The 22,874-nt window shown below is 37.3% G+C and overlaps 1 long non-coding RNA gene across 1 annotated transcript in view; it reads left to right on the forward strand.

Moving 5' to 3' along the window:
* LOC120516020 overlaps positions 1 to 22,143 on the forward strand; it is a 40,415-nt gene extending 18,272 nt beyond the window's left edge. The window contains exons 2-3 of the long non-coding RNA XR_005630756.1: positions 12,981 to 13,022; positions 22,101 to 22,143. This is a non-coding gene — a long non-coding RNA (uncharacterized LOC120516020). The remainder of the gene's footprint in view (positions 1 to 12,980; positions 13,023 to 22,100) is intronic.
* Positions 22,144 to 22,874: the final 731 nt, after the last annotated feature.

Below are 22,874 nucleotides of genomic sequence, written 5' to 3' on the forward strand. Positions count from 1 at the left end.
TTGCGTAAGAACTTTTCCACGATCAAATCACGATGTATAAAATCTACACTTGGCGTAAAGCCACGCACTTTTCCACGGTACCTCATACCTTGTCGTATGCAAGTTCTCCACTCGGTTTTGCAGACTGGTGGCACCCAGCGTCAAAGCAATGCTACTATTCCTGTGTGGGTACTCGTTATTTTCCTGACGCAACTGTATAAATACACTGAAACTAACCGCATACTGTTTATTAGTGTAATGCATCTGATTGTAATTAACTTGTAACAATATAATGGTCCAGGAAATAGCCATAGTATTCCAAATGCCATAACTGCTTTAGCGTTGTTACTCTCACTGCACCTTCTTCTTCTTCTTCTTCTTTCAGCTGCTCCCGTTCGGGTTGCCACAGCGGATTATCTTTTTCCATATTACTCTCACTGCACAACTCGTAGTAATTATATAATTGTATTTGAGTGGAGAATCATAGCAGCAGCTGATCGGAAAGAGAATTATCGGGATACGGACTCAAGGACACGCTGCCTCAGCCACGGCAAAATGTTTCAAAGCCTTTACTGTACGGACCTCGCGGTTCAGAAACAGTTTCATCCCAAGAACTATAAACGTGCTCAATCAATTGCTCCTTGTAGAATTGTTTGTTCTTATGTGCAATTACCTCACTGTAAACTTGCACTACAGTTATAATATTGCACAATATTGTACAACCTGAGCCACTTTATAAAGCGCGTATTTACATATGATGACGATATCATTTTTAAGATGAAATGCAGCAAAATATGTTTATTATACAGGCAAAACTTTAACTTCATTTAAATAATCCATATTCTTCACTGGGACTGGCGTGAAGGATAGAATAATTAAACATGTACTACGAAGATATTTCAATGTTCCTTAAATGTTTTGAAGAATCGGCACTCTAAGCTTACAGATGGCTGAACATCTTAACAGAGCTGATTGTGTGGCGATCGGTTACTTGGAGAAAGAAAAGCAAGGACTGCAGGGGCGGCCACGCCAATATATATTGAATATAAAACAGAAAGAGAAAATAACGACACAGCTGAAAACGCAACGGCAAATTTCGACAAAAGTTAAATGCTTGTGTCATGAGCACGAGGCGGCTATGCAGTGTCCACAACGGATGTGGCCATCCACCGTGCATAAGATACCATATCGACATTGGCGGGCGAAGGGGCCACCGATTCTTTCTCTGCCTAGAGGCACCCATGAGTACTGCTGCAATAAATAATTTCATTAAAGGTCGCACACAATCACTGCGCCGTGAAACCCATGTTTAATAACGTGCTTTAACTCCTATCATCATGAAAATGATATCACGTATACATCTCAGTATTTTAGTTATTCAGAGAGCTGTAATATCATGAATGTAATGGATTCTGTGTCCAGTCAGAGGAAGAGAGCTGGTTTAGAAGCAAGTAGTGATTCACACACATACAGCACATAGAAGATCACATACAAAACAAAGCATTTAACGCGCTACTTTAATTACGATGTGATTTGACAAACTGGTTAATTAAACGATTTTAAGATGACGTTTATGATGTTCTAGTTTAATGACAAAATAAACTACGTGATTAAAGTGGAAATTTCGAGATTGAAGTTGACATTTCGTGCTTTTCTCACCACTGTGTGCCTATTTTTTTTGTCTGTACCCTAATAAGCTTTCATATGACACTCAGATGGTGGGCTACGACTTGCCTTTTCATGGTGACTTTCATATCTGAGCTTTCAAGTTTCTCCAACACACTATGTCACTCGATCAACTTCCTTTTGTTTATTATGCCACAGTTTAATTAAACAAATAGTATGTTTTTCCTTTGCCTCCACTTGGTATTCTCTGAAATTCTTATATTTTACCCCGTGCTTTTCCCATTGTCTTTTCACAGAAGGCTGAGCTTAAGGGTGATTTATATTGATTTGCATATTCAAAGAGGCGTAATTCTGGGAGGAGTTGGGGCGGGACATAAGGCGAGTGCACGAGCGTTAGTTTTCATGGTGACCAGGATTTATGTAGCGGAAGAACGTGGAAGTTGGAGTACGCACAGATTCCTGCATCTGGATTTTTCTGTGCGTAAGCACATTTCGGCTTTTGTCCTTATGCCATGTTATAGCGCGAAATCTACGCACGGCGTTATACATGAGGCTCCAGGAGCTTCATGTATAACAACGTGTGAAGAATTCAGACCAAAACATGGCGTATGGACAAAAACAGAAATGTGTGTATGCACCAAAAATTCCAGATGAATAAAACTCTGTGTACGGCAAGTTCCACGCACTTGCCCTTCATAAATCCCAACAGATGTGAAATTTAACAAACGTGCTTTATAGCCCTACTAGACTCCCCCCAGAATTTTACATATCTGAATATGCAAATCAATATACATATTCCCTTCCATTCAGTATTTTGTTAAAAGTCAATGGCAAATGCATGTGTAAAAAAGAAGATTTCCACCAAATGCCAAGTGGAGATCCTACTCCGTGAAGCTGAGGTGAGGAAAAATGTACTTTTTGGTGGCTTAGGCAGTGGCATTCGCAACAAAAGTAACATGATGGAATGACACTCGAAAATTCAAGTTCAGAAAATTGTACAGTGCCCAAAATAAAAAAAGAAGTCGTAAGATGTCAAACTCGACCCACCGTGTGGGTGTCATAAGGAAGCGTATTAGGGCACATAGAAATTTAAAAAAAAAATAGTGACAGTGAAGAAGAAAGATTGAAATGTCGACTTTAATCTCAAAATTTTCACTTTAATGACAAAACAAAGTACAATATTAGAGCATCGTAACCTTTGTCTTTAAAATCAATGTTTGATTTACTAGAATTTCTCAAAATCCCATTGTTACTAAAGCAACACGCTAAATGCTTTATATTGTATGTCTGTGAATCACGATGTGCTTCTTAAACGGTCTATCTCTTTCACAAACAGGAGCAAAAATGCACTGATCGCCACACAGAATACATTATATTACAGCTCTCTCAACATTTTAAAACATTAATATGTATACTTGATATCAATTTCATTAAAAAATGGATTAAAGCACGTACAAAACATGACACAGTGGGGCAGTGGTTCCGATGAGGTAGCACCCTGTTCAAGAATTGTTCCAGCCTCCCCCGTCCAGGGATTGTTTCTGCCTCACCACCCCATCCAGAATAATTCCTACCTCCACCACTGCTCGTGCCTCCCATGTCCAGTGACTTGTCCCGTTTCCATTAAGATACTTGCTGGGACGCATGCGACCCTGGATGAAATCATTTATTGTAGCAGTACTGTGTCTTTTAAAACTTTCCAACCCCCAATTCCTTTCCTTCCATTTTTTTCTCCACATAACCAACTGCTACAATATTAGCTCTGTATTAAATGTATACCTAGCCATAAGCTTAAAACGCCGATTCTTAAAAACTGTAAAGGAACATTGAAAACTCTTGGTAACACATGTTTAATTATTCCATCCATTTATCTATCCAGGGTCGCACCAGTCCCAGGAAGCGTACAACATGAGGAATAATCAATCCCTTGATAGGGCGCCAGCTCATCACTAACGCTGTGCCACTGTCTCCCCATGTTTAATTATTAACAGTGTACGTTATTTAAATGCAGTTAATAATTTAACTGTAAAATGCGATATACATACTTCAATGCATTACATTAAAAAATATCGAGTACACATCCTAGTATTCTAACAGCTCACAGCTCCAAGAGGATAGCTCTTAGAATTCTTTTTTTTTTTTTTAATTTTATTAATTTTATTGCAATCCATACAAAGCAATCAAGTTTTTACAAAAAGAAAAATTGAGTTAAAGAACAGATCGATCCCCACCCCTGAGAGAGAGAGCAAGCCAAATGGCGTAAAATTTAAGGCTTGTAAATATACCTAAATTAATAAATTCTCTGTGCTTCATGAACTTATTTTAAAATATTACTAATTAGATCCTGCCATGTTTTGAAAAAAGTCTGTACGGATCCTCTAAATGAGTATTTGATTTTTTACAATTTCAAATAATATAACACATCGGTTTCCCACTGACTTAAAAGAGGAGAGTTTGGGTTCTTCCAGTTTATCAGAATAAGTCTGCGTGCCAAAAGTGTAGTGAATGCAATCACAATTTGTTTGTCTTTCTCCACTTTAAGCCCTCTGGAAGAACCCCAAACACAGCTGTTAATGGGTTAGGAGGGATTGTGAGTCCAAGGCTGTCTGAGAGGTAATTAAAACATTTTTGTCCAGAATAATGTTAATTTGGTGCAGGCCCAGAACATGTGACCCAGTGAGGCTGGGACTTGATTGCAACGTTCGCAGGTTGGATCATGCCCTGGAAACATTTTGGAGAGTTTTAGTCGAGACAGATGTGCTCGATATATAATTTTGAGTTGTATAATTGTATGCTTTGCATATGGAGCTCGAGTGAATTCTCTGCATTGCTACTTTCCACTCCTTTTCTGATATATTGAGAGATCTTTTTCCCAGTGTCCTCTTGGATCTTTGAAAGGGAGGGATTGTAAAATGATTTTATATATTGTAGAGATGGAGTCTAAGTCCTTGAGATTGAGCAATATTTTTTCCAGCATGGATGAGGGTGCAAGATGAGGAAAATCTGGAAGGTTCTGTTTAACAAAGTTCCTGATTTGAAGATAGTGAAAGAAATGTGTAGCTGGAATGTTAAATTTGGAATGTAATTGTTCATAGGATGCAAAGAGGTTGTCTATATAAAGATCTCTAAGCAAGTTAATTCCAAATTTTTTCCAGATATTAAAAACTGCATATGTTTGCGAAGGTTGAAAGAGGTGGTTATCTTGCAGAGGTCTTAAAATTCTTTCTACATTGGTTCCAGATTCTAAGTGAGTGGAGCACAATTGGGTTATTTATATATTGCCAATAACGTGTATTTATTGGAGCACAGAGCAAGGAATACAAAGAAGTACTGCAGGATTTTACTTCTATTGCGGTCCAAGCCTGTGTATGTTCTTCTATTTGTGTCCAGGTTCTTATCGCCTGTATATTTGCTGCCCAGTAATAAAACTGGAAGTTAGGTAGAGCCATGCCGCCTTCTGCCTTTTGTCTTTGTAGGGTCGCTCTTTTGATGCGTGGATGTTTTGAATTCCAAATAAATGAGGTTATTGTTGAATCTAATTGCCTAAAGAATGATTTATTAATGTATATTGGAATGTTTTGAAATAAAAAAGGAGCTTAGGAAGAATATTCATCTTAACAGTGTTAATTCTTCCAGTTAGTGTAAGATGAAGGGTTGACCATCTATGCAAGTCTTGTTTAATTTTTCCATGCAGACGATGAAATTTTGTTGATATAGAGCTTTATGTTTACTTGTGATGTTTACCCCTAAGTATTTAAACTGTTCTGCAATGATAAAAGGTAGGGTATCTAATCTAATATTATATGCTTGAGAATTCACTGGAAAGAGTACACTTTTATTCAGATTAATTCTGAGACCAGAGATCTTTTGAAATTCTGTGAGTGCTGTTAAGACTGCAGGCACAGAATTTTCTGGGTCAGATATATACAATACCATATCTTCTGCATATAATGAGATTTTCTGTTCCAGTCCTTCTTTGCTAATCCCCTTTATCTGATCAGTATTTCGACAATGTATTGCCAGTGGTCGCAAACAGCAGCGGTGACAAGGGGCATCCTTGTCTAGTGCCACGTTCTAGTTTAAAGTAGTCTGAGCAAATGTTGTTGATGCAAACTGAAGCTTCTGGGTTACTGTACGGTAATTTAATCCATGCACAAATGTTCGGGCCAAACCCTAACTTCTACAATGTAGTAAAATGGTATTTCCATTCAATCATGTCGAATGCTTTTTCTGCATCCAATGATAATAATATTTTTGGGGTGTTTGATTTAGTTGGTGAGTATATTACATTAAACAGACGTCGAAGATTTGAAGATAAGTGTCGGCCCTAATACATCCAGTTTGGTCTTGTGATATTACCGAGGTCTAAGAATTCTAAATGGACTTGATACCAGTCTTCATCATCTATAAATGCGCGCTCTCTTCTATCGAATTCCTTCATTGTCATTGTATTGTACAATAAGATTAAATATACAAATACTTCTATAAATTTATTTTTTATTAAAAATAATAATAAAAAACAATGAAAAATATGCCATATGAAACAATATGTGCAATAGTACAACATAAAAGTATAGTGCAGATAGTTCATATGGCTCAATGTGGCTCAGGTTGTGCAAAATTACACTTGCAGAGTTTATCGTAAGGTAATTATAAGTACAAACTATTCTAGTGGGAGCAATTGATAGACTGATAGAGTATGTTTATACCTCTTGTGGTGAAACTGTTTCTGAGCCTTCATGTCAATGCGAGAAAAGCTATGAAGTGTTTGCGGAATCAGAAAAGTTCAAATACACTGTGTACATGGCTGAATGGATTCTCTGCAAAGGCTTTCGGCTTTCCTGAGGCTGCAGTGTGTACTCTAAATGTCCTCCAGGGCTTTCCAATCATCTGCTGTATGGCTATGATTCGACGAACTGATACAGTGGGTTTATATACTCTGGGTTTCAAAATCAAGAAACTTTTCCATGCGTTTTCTCTGCTTAGCCAGAGCACCTCTGTGAGGTAAAGAACATCTCCATGGTCGCTCAACAAAAAAGCGTGGCATAAATATACATGGTGACAAAGTCAATGGAAAGATGCAAGCAGGGACAAGTGCAAATAGGTAATGTTACACCCCGACCCCTCATTTCAGACACTCACTGTGAAAAAGTGCATGGATTTGATTTAGATGGCAATTAAATAAAATGAAAAAGTTTTACCTACACTTTAAATATTATTATAATGTTTCTTCAAAGTGGCAAAACCTCTTGGTAGTATGCTCACTACCTCCATGTAGCATGAGAAAATTCTGCTTTATTTTGTCTTCAGACAGTGATGTGCACATATTTTTTTATATGTAGCATTTATGAGAAATGACTGATAGATAGCACAGAGTGCTTAGAGGTACATCCAGTTCTAATATTCAGATCATATTCTAGAAGGCACTCAGTGACTTTTGTTTTTTAATGTACCTTGAATACAGCTTGCAATCTGAAAGTGATTCCAAATCACTTAAAAAAATCAATTCATAGCAACAAGACAACCAAAGCTGCATTGCTGCAAAGAAAAATCATTAGAAAGATATAAAACCTCTTCACACTTAGAAGCTGTATTGTCGTAGTAGTTCCCTCTACTTACCCTTTACCTATTTTCTTCAAGGGTAAGTGTACTGATCAAGTTTGTTACCGGTTCCATCTACTGTTGCACCTTAAGATTAACACACACATACTTAGCTATATGCATACACACAGAAAGTCAACAGTACCCTATGCATGACAAACACACAAGTGCCGTAGGAATAACATAGCCTGTCACTCTCTCAGCACTTCAAGAGACTTACTTATTATCGCAATGAAAAACATACAATGTTTTAATGATATCTCAGACCTTAGTATTACTTTTGCTCTACAAGAGTACATTTAAATATACAAAGGCTCAGCATCCTTGACTATAGGCTATTTTTCAGCCAAGAATGCCTTACTTTACGTAGTGTTTCCTACTATTGGGTGGAGCTCACACCCTCAGCCTTAATAAACCTCGCAGCACAGAGGTAATGGCAAAGCTCCGGCTGCACCAGGTGCTCCAAGAAATCTACCTCATTACTTCAATCACTCTAAACAGTAAGTCAAAGCATAGAAAGTTAATTGCAGCATGGTATTTATTACAGAAATAATAATACCAGTAGAAGAAATAATAATATAAAATAGGACTGATAGTAAAGTCTGGATATATGTATACTTTAGAAAAAGCTTACGAAAAAGTAAAGATGACAAGAATGAATGTCGCAGGCGGCTTGTGATCTAGCACTCACAGTTGCTCATTATAGATTTTTCTGACGATTAAGTAAAAATGGCCGCACGTTGCTGGCACCCTTTTCTGATGTCGCTCCGTTCTCTTCTCTTGACGTCTTTGTCTCTTCTTCTTCCTCCCTCCTATGTCGCTCTTCAGACGAGGCATATCTTTACTAATAAAAGGCAAAGCCCTCACTCACTCACTAACTGACTCACTCATCACTTATTCTCCAACTTCCTGTTTAGGTAGAAGGCTGAAATTTGGCAGGCTTATTCTTTACAGCTTACTTACAAAAGTTAAGCAGGTTTCATTTCGAAATTCTACACGTAACGGTCATAACGGTCAGCAACGTCCGCCATGTTGAACTTTCTTTTTTATGGCCCCATCTTCACGAAATTTGGTAGGTGGCTTCCCTGCGCTAACCGAAACCGATGTACGTACTTATTTCGATGGTATGACGCCACTGTCAGCCGCAATATTGAACTTTCCAACGTCACTAATTCTCCAACTTCCCGTGTAGGTAGAAGGCTGACTTCATCTTCACGAAATTTGGTAGGTGGCTTCCCTGCGCTAACCAAAACCGATGTACGTACTTATTTCAGTGGTATGACGCCACTGTCAGCCGCCATATTGAACTTTCCAATGTCACTAATTCTCCAACTTCCCGTGTAGGTAGAAGGCTGAAATTTGGCAGGCTCATTCTTTATAGCCTACTTACAAAGTTAAGCAGGTTTCATTTCGAAATTCTACACGTAACGGTCGATAACGGTCAGCAACGTCCGCCATGTTGAACTTTCTTTTTTATGGCCCCATCTTCACGAAATTTGGTAGGTGGCTTCCCTGCGCTAACCAAAACCGATGTACGTACTTATTTCGATGGTGTGACGCCACTGTCAGCCGCCATATTGAACTTTCCAACGTCACTAATTCTCCAACTTCCCGTGTAGGTAGAAGGCTGACTCCATCTTCACGAAATTTGGTAGGTGGCTTCCCTACACTAACCAAAACCTATGTACGTACTTATTTCAGTGGTATGACGCCACTGTCAGCCACCATATTGAACTTTCCAATGTCACTAATTCTCCAACTTCCCGTGTAGGTAGAAGGCTGAAATTTGGCAGCTCGGTCACCGTGTGAGGCGGCATTGGGTCCCCCATCCCAACGCCTCCCACGTTGTTAGCTGCCTGCCTATATAAGGCCGTCCGTCGCTCCAGTCTGTACATTCCCTTCCTTGCTTCGCCACAGGATTTACGTCTCCCTGCTGATAACTACAGCCTTTTTATTTAATCCACGGCTTCTCCGCTGTTTTATTGTTCATTTATTACGATTATAGTTATTGTGTAGGTATTTTAGACTTACTTTACATTGTTCAGGTACACATTTCCTTTATCATTCCCACCGTACCCCTATTAACATGTCAATCGAGGTGATCACAATCGATCAAAGAACTGTCACTTACCGAGTGGTTTCCATGCCTGGAGATGGCACCTACCTTTTCCATTCTCTTTTTTACATATTGCACAGCCATATCAGGCTCACTCTTGATATCCGGAGGAACATTTTGTCTTATGTATTGAATGACTGGGACAGGTTCAAGTTGTGGACTGATGACGGTACAGGAGATAATTATACTACACAGGAGCACTATAAGAATAAAATGCTTAAGCCCTTCACCTATGGATCTGGATGTGAGTTGATTGCTGCCGCTGAATTGTTCGGTTGTCGCTTTCAAGTGTACTGAAATGGCCAAATATTTTACACCATTCGACAACCGCCAATGCCTCTTAAACATCTTAGATTCACAGGTGACGATTTCAGTAGTGGACACTTTGACGTTTATGAATGTTTAAACTCTCAAAAGCTGGATGTGAAGTTATCGATGAAACCGGTTGTATACTTACAACTCTTGACAGATGCCGAATGTCTCTTCAACACAAGTCCTACAAATACTGTCGTAATTGAAACAAACCATGAAACTCAAACCGATTATGACAGCATCAAACCACCTGTGAGATTAGAAACAGGATTACTGTTCACATGGCCAACTGTACGCTGCATGCTCAAGTGTAAGCTCAGCGCACAGCTTGGTCATATTACAACCGTAGGGCCGAACTCACAATGTGGTATACAAAGAGATCCTTAACAAATAATTATTGGTATATTTTCCCTCAGTTTAAAAATGTTTAATTTTCTTCTTAATAAAATTTTAAGGCAGTACTTCGCCGCTGCGAAGCGCGGGTATTTTGCTACTTTATTATAAAATACTACCGGGGTTTCAAAACACATAATTGTTGCATGCACCTGGATTGCCTGGCTGTCAATATGAAGGATGAATTTTGCTCTAACTCTTTGATATTTTCCCAAGTAAAAGTTTTTTGATGTTGCCTGAGGTATCGGCATGTCGTCCTTTCCAAGGTTGTAAACCAAATTGTTGTCCCAGATCTCCATCCATAAAGTAATCAATAGCCTGAGGTATCAGCAAGTCTTCCTTTCCCAGGCTGTAAAACCAAATTTAGCACTATGTTGTGAACAACTGCTATAAAAGTGAGGTATAAGGGAAGAGGATATGCTTTTGATATTATAATACCTATAACAAGTGTCCTGCATCTGAAGTAATCTTGTTGGGATTGAGCAAAATATAATAAAAATAGAGAATAATTTGTATATTTTATACACCATAACAGAAGCTCAGTATTGTTCTTATTTATTGTAACCTGTAAGTCAGTGGCAACTGAAGTAATATTTGGTAATAATATAGTTACAGGATGTTGTTCTTTAGATATAGAGTACAGTTAGTAAGAAGGCTTTAAAAATTCCACTATTACAGTCTTCAGTCTAGGATTTGAACCAAGAAAATTGAAACTGTGAGGCACTCACCCTCAGGCTGCCTTTATACTATTTTGTTTATGTAAATATCTAAAGGTTTAATGAAGCTCAGATATCTCAAAATACAAGGCACTTTCTTCCGTGGTCGGGGACAGATGGAAAGGTGCTGCATCAAAGCAGAGGTTGATCAGCTGTAAAGCGCATGTAAAACAGCTAATGGATAAAATTAAAGTTAACTTATTTTAGTGTTGTAATTTAAACAAAGTTTGACCTGGATTTATTTAAAATATTTTACAATTTATTCAGTATATATCTTGGTTATTAAGACTAATACATTTAGTTAAATAATTTAAACTGAAAAAAATTACTTAGAAAAATCCACTTATTCATTTTGTCAACTACTTTTAAAAGAACAGAGTTTGCAAGGAGTTGGGTCAACAAAAGCTTGAAAAGGTTTTCCTGCCGAGATTACTAAACTGGTACTTGAAGTATTTCCTGACTATGACATACTGTAAATGCACAAATTCATATAACATTTAGATGCTTTCTAACTGGTTTAAATGTAGTACAAATGAATTATCAACAGTTACTGTAGTTGCTACAAATATGAACGAAAAACATAATAACCAGCCAAAACTAAAGAGAGGCACTCAAATCTACAAACTTATGTACCACACGTTTTTGAACAATGCAGCACTCTACACAGCTCAGTGCACAAAAGACTTCTGCTATAATACTGTGAGAGGAAACCAGCTTTCTGAGAGCAGTTACACATTTAAGAATGAAACTTTGTAATTGTTATCATTTGTATTTGATGTCAGTTGGTGCTGATCCAATGGTTAACGATAACGTCACTCTAAAATAAATATTGTTGATTGGCTCCAACCATTTGCAGAATTTTGCTCCAAACTGTGTTTAATATTAGTAGTTTTTAAGTTTATTGTTATGTGTACAGTACATAGCACAATGAATTTCTTACATCCATGTGACTTAAGAACAGTATATATACACAAGTATATGCATTTTACAAAATAGTATTTGGAAGTATATACATAAACACACACTGTTTGTTATTTTAAAACATTTGTTCTTATTAGACTGTTCCCTGAATCTCCTGATGCATTACTGGTCCTGTACCATTACAAAAGAGTCTGTAAAAGACAGGTGAGGTCTTCTATTATTCACTTTATCCTCCTAAGGCACTAAATGGTACATATAGTCATTTGCAAAAGTAATTATGCCCAATGGAAACTCTTAACTTTTTCTACGTATTTGGACATGCAAACAGTAGATCTTCATGGAAATTGTTCCTACTGATAACGGTGATATACTTGAATAAAAAAGAAGGAAAATTTGCCTTTAAAATTTTTAATTTACAACAATAATCGTAAATGTAATTATCTACTGTGGATCTGCTAGGGAAAAAGCAAGTACACCCTTGATCTCAGAATTTGGTATTTCCCATTTAGTAAGAATGACTTCTTGTAGGCATTTTGCATAACTGACCAACTGTTTTTGTAACATTGACTCTGTGAAATTTTTGACCACTCCACCTGAAAAATTCCTCCAGTTGCAAGATGTTAACAGGATTTCTTGCAGGTAGTGCCCGTTTCAAATGCTCCCACAACATTTCAATGGGACTCAAATCAAGGCTTTCACTAGGCCAGCTCATAACCATCCATTTCTTCTTATTGGAGCAATTCCTTTGTGGATTTGCTTGTGTGCTTTAGATCATTACTGTACTGAAGGATCTATTTGTGATTCAAATTCAAATTTCGAAGAGTTGGCCTCACAATCTCCTGAAGCATACTTTGATATGAAGCAGAATTCACAGTTGACTTGATGAAGCTGCCCATGCCCTGCATCAGCAAAGTAACCCCAAACAATAACATTTCACCAACATGTTTCACAGATGGCATGAGGTTCTTCTCCTAAACTGGTGTCTTCGGTTTATACTTCTTCAGCTTTGGAAAGTATATTTTATAACCATCTAGCCACTTCAAAGTTACTTTCTCATTAACAGTCCAGACAAGTTAAATCTATTAAAATGTACAAATATTGTAATTTTTTAAAATTTTTCACAATTGCTTTTATTGAGTTGTTTTACCTAAAAAGAATATTATAAATCTAACATAAATTTTCAGTAACATTGTTGTCGTTTTGTCTTTTTTTTATAGCAAATTTAGCAATTTAAATTTTGTAATGTATGATTTTTTAGAAGAAACCTAATCCATTTTGAGACATGTACTGCATAATGTTTAATTATGGTTTCTTAGGAAAAAGAAGCGGACCTCCAAAATCTAACAAGGAGATATCAGGTACAGTAAATTAATACTTTTTTTTTTTATTGATGCATTTTCCCCTCTAGAAGACAGTTTTGTATGTATAAAATAAAACACCATAGCAAACATAACCAAATTTTATATTATTTGATCAGTGTGATGATTAAAAAGCTTCAGCAATTTAACAATATGTAGTTCAAAACATTTGGCTGCCAGGGATACTACAAGAAATTGGAATTGGGATACTCTTGTCCCCATGATGGGCATTAACCTTCTGCATCTGATTGATTAATTTTGCACTGGGAAATAAGTGGAAGATTTTGACTCCAGAGGAGTATGCCCTCGCCTACCGACGGAAGGTAGTCTCTTTTGTTGGTCACTCATTCTATGAAAAATTAGTTATTTGTCTTGTAGCCTATTTTGCAATCGTAGTCAATTACCTAAACAAGGTCTCTATGTCAAAATTTCAGAATTCAAACCACAATACTCATGTAGAGTATGGAGGCCAGCACAGCTATTTTACTAATCACCACTAATATAACATACAGTAGAAACAAAAAGTATGTTTTGAATTAAGAACAATTGTTAACCTCCTCTTTCCCATGCAAAGTAATATTCATGCATTATTTATTACAATCCTCTTTAATAAAACCCCTGTGTGAGTCCAGGTGTCCGTGTGTGTGTGTGTCTTCTGGTGAAGTGCGCATGTGCGGGGCCTCGCCACGCATCGCACCGTGCCCCGCCCATACACATGGCACCGTGGACGCACACACACTGGAACCTGGGCATACAGTGAATGGCCTAGCTGCGGCTGTGCATGATAAGCAAATAAAGCACACACACTGGAATCTGGGCACACAGTGAATGGCCTAGCCGCACATGATAAGCTAATAAAGCACACACACTGGAAGCTAGGCACACAGTGAATGGCCTAGCCGCGCATGATAAGCAAATAAATGACATCATTGCTGGGGAGAGTGCTGATTGGGTAGTCGCGAATGCACAGTACTTGCTGGGGAGACGCCACAGGCACGATTATCAGCTGCATGCCACACATTACATCAGTCGCTGGGGACACTCTGCTGATTGCCCACTGTTGTGACAGAAAATTAAAGTCATACATCAATGCCAGTATTACTGTCAGAGAAAATTACAGGTATTTTACGGAAATACAAACCTGTATTACTGTGAGAGAAAATTAAAGGCACACAATACAGTGACACATATTACAGCCACATACAAGCTAGTATTACTGTAAGAGAAAATATTATGGACGTATCTACTAACAACATGTCACCCAAAAAAAAAGGACACGTCAAGTACTACAAAAAACGCAGACAATCAAATCCTATATAAGCAACATCTCCTGGAAGAACGGTCAGCTCAACAAGTAAACATCAACAAAAGAAAGGCTGAAAGACAAAGCAAATACGAGCAAATAGACCGATTGCAAAAAAAGAAAATGACCGTCAGAGAAATGCTAAAAGAGAAAGACTCAGAAGAGCAAACCTTAGAAAAAATTGGCATTTACTTGCCAGAACCAGTATTCAGACACGGTCAGTTATATGTTGCGTTATCAAGAGTTATAAGTTTTCCAGATGTTGTTCTCAAGGTTGTAGATGATCCTGAACAAGGCAAACTGTTGCCAAACTCAGAATATTTACAAGTAATATTGTCTATAACGAAATTTTATAGAAACTTTTCATGAGGTAAAAAAATTGAAAATTTTTCCTAAATATCTTCTTCAGATATTGTGTATTACAGATTGTTACAAAGTTTTACACTAAGGCAATATTAATTATACTTACTGTATTGTCATATACGTTTCTATTTTACTTTTATTATTATTTTACTTTAGGCTTCTTGCAAAAATATTTTTGACAAAAATTAGGCAACAAACAGAATGAGGTCAAGGTCCCTTGCCATTTAATATAGACTGTTCCTACTAATGTTTATGCACTACTGTTTTAACGCCAGTTATTGTAATGGGCTTAACGTCTAGTCTATACTTATAAAAGGCAAAGCCCTACCTCCCTCACTCACTCACTCATCACTAATTCTCCAACTTCCCGTGTGGGTAGAAGGCTGAAATTTGTCAGGCTCATTCCTTACAGCTTACTTACTAAAGTTGGGCAGGTTTCATTTCGAAATTCTACGCATAATGGTTATAACTAGAAGCTATTTTTCTCCATTTACTCTAATGGAGTTCAGCTGGAAAGCCGTGAGGGGCGGAGTTTCGTGTGACATCATCACGCCTCTCACGTAATCGCGCATTACGTAGAAAACGAAGAGCTACAAAACGCGCTGAAGAAAACATGCATTATATAATTAAGAAGGCAGTGAAACAATTAGAAGCGAGCGAGTGACATATAAAACCATATTCAGCGGCTCACGTGAACTGACGCAGTGTGCAGACAAAAAGCAACAGTTCCAAAGAGTGCTGAACAAAAACCGAATTACACTGCTATGCTCAAATAGACAAACCACACGCCGTGGCGCAATAGTAGAGCCTTCGCCTGTAGCGCCGACGTCTGAGGTTCGATTCACGAGAGTGGATGCACTAAGTAGGTACGCGCACTTCTCAGTTAATTTTAGCCTCGCATCCCCTTAGTTTGAGACGTATGAAAACACATGCGGTTAACGCAGAAAGACAGATCACCTATTGAAGCTTCATGAATAATGGATACTTTATTCGCGATCAATGATTGTTTTGGTAAAGCCATACTCAGTGTATTCATTAGATGAACGGTAAAAAAGTAAGAGCGAGGGGACGGTAACTTACTGAGTGGGCTCGATGTACTGTAGTGCACGTCAACTCAACTCGATCTGACTTGCGCGATCACATTCAAAAAAATATTTCTTTTCAAGTTCTATTTAGTCCATATGTGTCAAACTCAAGGCCCACGGGCCACATCCGGCCCGGCGTGTAATTATATCCTGCCCGCTAGATCATTTTATATACTGTATTATTGTTATTAATGGCCCGGGGATATGAAGCGCTGGTAACACAATAAACTACAGATCCCATAATGCAGCGCTTCAGCTGCCTTGCCGAACACTTACCACGTTAATCAAGTCTAGCTTATGATGCTTCAAGTTATTGCCAAGCTAGCCCACACGATGCCAAAGAGAAAAGGTGATTCTGAACATAGAGCCTTTAAAAACCGATGGAAGGCTGAGTATATGTTTACTGACATTGCCGGTAAACCCGTGTGTCTCATTTGTGGAACGTGTGTACAAAAACTGGGGTCTCCTGCCCAGCAAAAGTCAAGCAGCCGGCGCGCGCGCATAGCTGTGCTGGCCTTTGAGACGCTGACTGCACTTCTGCCTTAAGTCAAAGTGAGCACTTTTAATTTTTTTCATCCTCCCCCTGAGCTATAACCCAGACAAGTGCAAACACGGGACCCCTTTTCTACACCACGGCAAAATAATATTAAGGTGATTCACACTTTCTTTTGCACGTATACGATTATGAGGTCCTCAGCTCGAATTATGAAGACACGCACACGAGTGGAGGACTGACAGTGCCATCACAGCCAATTAAACAGGGACGTCTCACCAGTCTACACAAGACCCACCACGACTGTCCCCAAAAGGCGATCATAACATCAACGAACACATCTCTATACTATATAAAAGAAAAAGGCAACTTTCCTTTCTTTACACCTTTTTTCCTTTTATCCCAAACCAAAGCCTTTCTCTCTTAACATTGCAGAGGACACAAAACAAATTTTCTTTAATTGCTGGTAATACCGGTAAGGCACATTACCAGAGGCAGAAATTTGGAAGTTCACATAGAAAATGTAATTTCTATACCACAGCCATCGTGTAGCGCCTTTCAAAATGGATCTACTACCGAGAGATGATCCATATACATTTTAGCTACTGTTAGTACTACTTACCTGTTCTGTTATACCGTCTTTTAAAATGTAGTTTACCCGCAAGCACTCGAGTAGTGCTCAATGTACCTGTACTTCTTAAAACGTTAATGTTTTCCTGTTTAATAACTTATAGACTATATTTTATTATTTTTCCCTTGCACTCAGTGACCAAAGCTATACACACACATATAGACACATACATATATATTGTAATAAATAACGAGTCCTCAAAATAGAAAAAGTTTTGGGGTTTTATCCCCATATATTGTCGTCTAGACAAAATGAAAAGGATGATCCAAATATGACTTTTTTCCAGTACACAAATGAATGAAATGCTGTAACAAAATGGCGTTTATATAGAGGATGGGATGATGGGAGGAGGTGGTTGGCAGGAAGTGACGTTTGGAGGCGGGACCACGGAACCAACGTCACCAGGAGCAGACTGAAGTAATCGAGTGGGAACCGGAAGTGACGTCATCAGATGGAAAACAGAAGTGACATCATCGCAGCCATTTTGGATTTGTGATTTTGAGACTGTTTTACTTGTCTTCCGGTTTTCTGTAGATAGAAAGAGAGTCAGGTAAGCACCACGTGATAAACCCTTGTCTCGCGAGATTTCACTCACCTTTAGGCTCTTTGACTGCCTCCAACTCGCACGTGTGTGACAATATACACATATATATACCTGTGTGTATGTATATGTATATATATATACACACACACACCTATCTACATTATATATATACACACACACACACATATATATAATTTGTGTGTGTGTATGTATGTATGTGTGTGTATGTATAATGTAGATAGATATGTACATATATATATATGTGTATATGTAGATATCTACTGTATATACATATAGATATGAAGATATGTATGTGAATATATATGTATATATATATATATATATATATATATATGTATATATATATATATATATGTAGACTCAAACCCATTATGACAGCAGCAATCCAAGCTGTGAGTGTCAGATGTCGTGGTACATTTTCTAATGCAGCTAGACGAAAACAACTTCGTGACGCTGCCGCCAAATACACAAAACAATTACTTGCACAATCATGTTACATTATTTTTCAAATGTTTCCTTTTCTTTTTCATAACTTCTTTAACACACGACATCGCTGAAGGCAGGTATTTTGCTATATATATATCACAGCGACACTCATAACAGTGACAAAACAATTACATTGACAATCATGTTACGTTATTTTTTAAATTTTTCCTTTTCTTTTTCATACCTTCTTTAACACACTTCTCCGCTGCGAAGCGCGGGTATTCTGCTAGTTAGTAATAAAATGTCTCCATAGACAATTAACATACTTTGCAAGAAGTTAATTGTACAATGAAGTTTTTGCAGATAGTTGCCTATGATTCTGCTTAGTCATATTTGTAACACTTGGTTGAATGGCTAAAGCAGTAAATCACCAGGGGCCTCATGTATAAATGGTGCGTACGCACAGAAATGTTGTGTAAGAACTTTTCCACGTTCAAATCGTGATGTATAAAACCTACACTTGGCGTAAAGCCACACACTTTTCCACGGTACCTCATACCTTGTCGTATGCAAGTTCTCCGCTCGGTTTTGCAGACTGGCGCCACCCAGCGTCAAAGCAATGCTACTGTTCCTGTGTGGGTACTCGTTATTTTCCTGATGCGGCTGTATAAATACACTGAAACTAACTGCATATTGTTTATTAGTGTAATGCATCTGATTGTAATTAACTTGTTACAATATAGTGGTCCAGGGAATAGCCATAGTATTCCAAATACCATAACTGCTTTAGTGTTGTTACCCTCACTGCACCTTCTTCTTCTTGTTTCAGCTGCTCCCGTTAGGGTTGCCATAGCGGATTATCTTTTTCCATATTACTCTCACTGCACAACTCGGAGTATTTTTTTAACTTTATCTTAGTGGGGAATCAAAGCAACAGCTGATCGGAAAGAGAATTATCGGGATACAGACTCAAGCACATGCTGACTCAGCCATGTTTCAAAGCCTTTCCTGTACGGACCTCGCGGTTCAGAAACAGTTTCATCCCAAGAACTATAAACGCGCTCAATCAATTGCTCCTTGTAGAACTGTTTGTACTTATAAGTACAAACCAGTTATAATATTGCACAACCTGAGCCACTGTATAAAGCGCGTATTTACATATGATGACAATATCATTTTTAAGATGAAATGCAGCAAAATATGTTTATTATATTATACAGGTAAAACTTTAACTTCATTTAAATAATCCATATTCTTCACTGGGACTGGCGTGAAGGATAGAATAATTAAACATGTACTACGAAGATAGTTCAATGTTCCTTAAATGTTTTGAAGAATCGGCACTCTAAGCTTACAGATGGCTTAACATCTATTACAAAACTGATTGTGTGGCGATCGGTTACTTGGAGAAAGAAAAGCAAGGACTGCAGGGGCAGCCACGCCAATATATATATTGAATATAAACAGAAAGAGAAAATAACGACACAGCTAAAAACGCAGCGGCAAATTTCGACAAAAGTTAAACGCTTGTGTCATGAGCACGAGGCGGCTATGCAGTGTCCGCAACGGACGTGGCCATCCACCATGCATAAGCTACCTTAATGACATTGGCAGGCGAAGGAGCCACCGATTCTTCCTCTGCCCAGTGCCACCACAAGCCTAGAGCCACCCCCGAGTACTTCTGCAATAAATAATTTCATCGAAGGTTGCGCACAATCACTGTGCCGTGAAACCCATGTTTAAAGCAAAATATAATAAAAATAGATAATAATTTGTGTATTTTATACACCATAACAGAAGCTCAGGATTGTTCTTATTTATTGTAACCTGTAAGTTATTGGCAACTGAAGTAATATTTGGTAATAATATAGTTACAGGATTTTATTCTTTAGATATAGAGTACAGTTACTAACAAGGCTTTAAAAATTCCACTATTACAGTCTTCAGTCTAGGATTTGAACCAAGAAAATTGAAACTGTGAGGCACTCACCCTCAGGCTGCCTTTATACTATTTTGTTTATGTAAATATCCAAAGGTTTTATGAAGCTCAGATATCTCAAAATACAAGTCACTTTATTCCATGAAGTCGGGGACAGATGGGAAGGTGCTACAACAAAGCAGAGGTTGATCAGCTGTAAAGCTCATGTAAAACAGCTAATGGATAAAATTAAAGTTAACAACTTATTTTACTCTTGTAATTTAAACAAAGTTTGATCTGGATTTATTTAAAATATTTTACAATTTATTCAGTATATATCTTGGTTATTAAGACTAATACATTTAGTTAAATCATTTTAACTGAAAAAAATTACTTAGAAAAATCCACTTATTCATTTTGTTAACTACTTTTAAAAGAACAGAGTTTGCAAGGAGCTGGGTCAACGAAAGCTTGAAAAGGTTTTCCTGCCGAGATTACTAAACTGGTACTTGAAGTATTTCCTGACTATGACATACTGTAAATGCACAAGTTCATATAACATTTAGATGCTTTCTAACTGGTTTAAATGTAGTACAAGTGAATTATCAACCGTTACTGTAGTTGCTACAAATATGAACGAAAGACATAATAACCAACCAAAACTAAAGAGAGGCACTCAAATCTACAAACTTATATACCACACGTTTTTGAACAATGCAGCACTCTACACAGCTCAGTGCACAACAGACTTCTGCTATAATACTGTGAGAGGAAACCAGCTTTCTGAGAGCAGTAACACATTTAAGAATGAAACTTTTTAATTGTTATCATTTGTATTTGATGTCAGTTGGGGCTGACGAGAACGTCAATCTTAGTTGGCTCCAACCATTTGCAGAATTTTGCTCCACACTGTGTTTAATATTACTAGTTTTTTAAGTTTATTGTTATGTGTACAGTACATAGCACAATTAATTTCTTACATCCATGTGACTTAAGAACAGTATACACTATATACACAAGTATATGCAATTTACAAAATAGTATTTGGAAGTACAGTATATACATAAACACACACGGTTTGTTATTTTAAAACATTTGTTCTTATTAGACTGTTCCCTAAATATCCTGATGCATCACTGGTCCTGTACCATTACAAAAGAGTCTGAACATGACAGGTGAGGTCTTCTATTATTCACTTTATCCTCCTAAGGCACTAAATGGTACATATAGTCATTTGCAAAAGTAATTATGCCCAATGGAAACTCTTAACTTTTTCTACATATTTGAACATGCAAACAGTAGATCTTCATGCAAACTGTACCTACTGATAACAGTGATATACTTGAATAAAACAGAAGGAAAATTTGCCTTTAAAATTTTTTATTTACAGCAATAAATGAAAATGTAATTATCTACTGTGGATCTGCTAGGGAAAAAGCAAGTACACCCTTGATCTCAGAATTTGGTATTTCCCATTTAGTAGGGATGACTTCTTGTAGGCATTTTGCATAACTGACCAACTGTTTTTGTAACATCGACTCTGTGAAATTTTTGACCACTCCACCTGAAAAATTCCTTCAGTTCCAAGATGTTAACAGGATTTCTTGCAGGTAGTGCCTGTTTCAAATGCTCCCACAACATTTCAATGGGATTCAAATCAAGCCTTTCACTAGGCCAGCCCATAACTATCCATTTCTTCTTATTGGAGACATTCTTTAGTTGATTTGCTAGTGTGCTTCAGATCATTATTGTACTGAAGGTTCCATTTGCGATTCAAATTCAACTTTCGAAGAGTTGGCCTCACAATCTCCTGAAGCATACTTTGATATGAAGCAGAATTCACAGTTGACTTGATGAAGTTGCCAAGGCCCTGAGTCAGCCATTTAACCCCAAACAATAACATTTCACCAACATGCTTCACAGATGGCATGAGGTTCTTCTCCTAAACTGGTATGTTTGGTTTATACTTCTTCAGCTTCAGAAAGTATATTTTATAACCATCTAACCACTTCAAAGTTACTTTCTCATTAACAGTCCAGACAAGTTAAATATATTAAACTGTACAAATATTGTAGCTTTTATTTTGTTAAAATGTTAAGCAATTGCTTTTATTGAGTTGTTTTACCTAAAATGAATATTATAAATCTACCATAAATTTTCAGTAATATTGTTGTCATTTTCTCTTTTTTTTTACAGCAAATTTAGCAATTTAAATTTTGTAAAGTATGATTTTTAAAAGAAACCTAATCTATTTTGAGACATGTACTGCATAATGTTTAATTATGTTTTCTTAGGAAAAAAAAGCGGACCTCAAAAATCTAACAAGGAGATATCAGGTACAGTAAATTAATTCTTTTTTTTCATTGATGCATTTTTCCTCTCTAGAAGACAGTTTTGTATTTATAAAATAAAACACCATAACAAAGATAACCAAATGTTATATTATTTCTTCAATCTGATAACTAAATAGCTTCAGCAATTTAACAAAATGTAGTTCAGAACATTTGGCTACTAGGGATAGTACCAGAAATTGGAATTGGGATACTCTTACCCTCATGACGGGCATTAACGTTCTGCATTTGATTGATTAATTTTGCACTGGAAAATAGGAGGTGAAGATTTTGGCTCCAGAGGAGTATGCCCTCGCCTACTGAAGGAAGGTAGTCTCTTTTGTTGGTCACTCATTCCATGAAAAATTAGTTATTTGTCTTGTAGCCTATTTTCCAACCGTAGTCAATTACCTAAACCAGGTATCTCTATGTCAAAATTTCAGAATTCAAACCACAATACTCATGTAGAGTATGGGAGCCAGCACAGCTATTTTAGTAATCACCACTAATATAACAGTTATAGCAGAAACAAAAAGTATGTTATGAATAAAGAACAATTGTTAACCTCCTCTGTCCAATGCAAAGTAATATTCATGCATTATTTATTACTATTAGTAATAATGTTTCCATAGACAACATACTCTGGGAGAAGTTAATTGTACAATGAAGTTTTTCCAGTTAGTTGCCAATGCTTCTGCTCAGTCAAATTTGTAATACTTGGTTGAAAGGCTGAAGCAG

This window comes from Polypterus senegalus, chromosome 15, assembly GCF_016835505.1.
Source record: "Polypterus senegalus isolate Bchr_013 chromosome 15, ASM1683550v1, whole genome shotgun sequence".
Taxonomy (NCBI): domain Eukaryota; kingdom Metazoa; phylum Chordata; class Cladistia; order Polypteriformes; family Polypteridae; genus Polypterus; species Polypterus senegalus.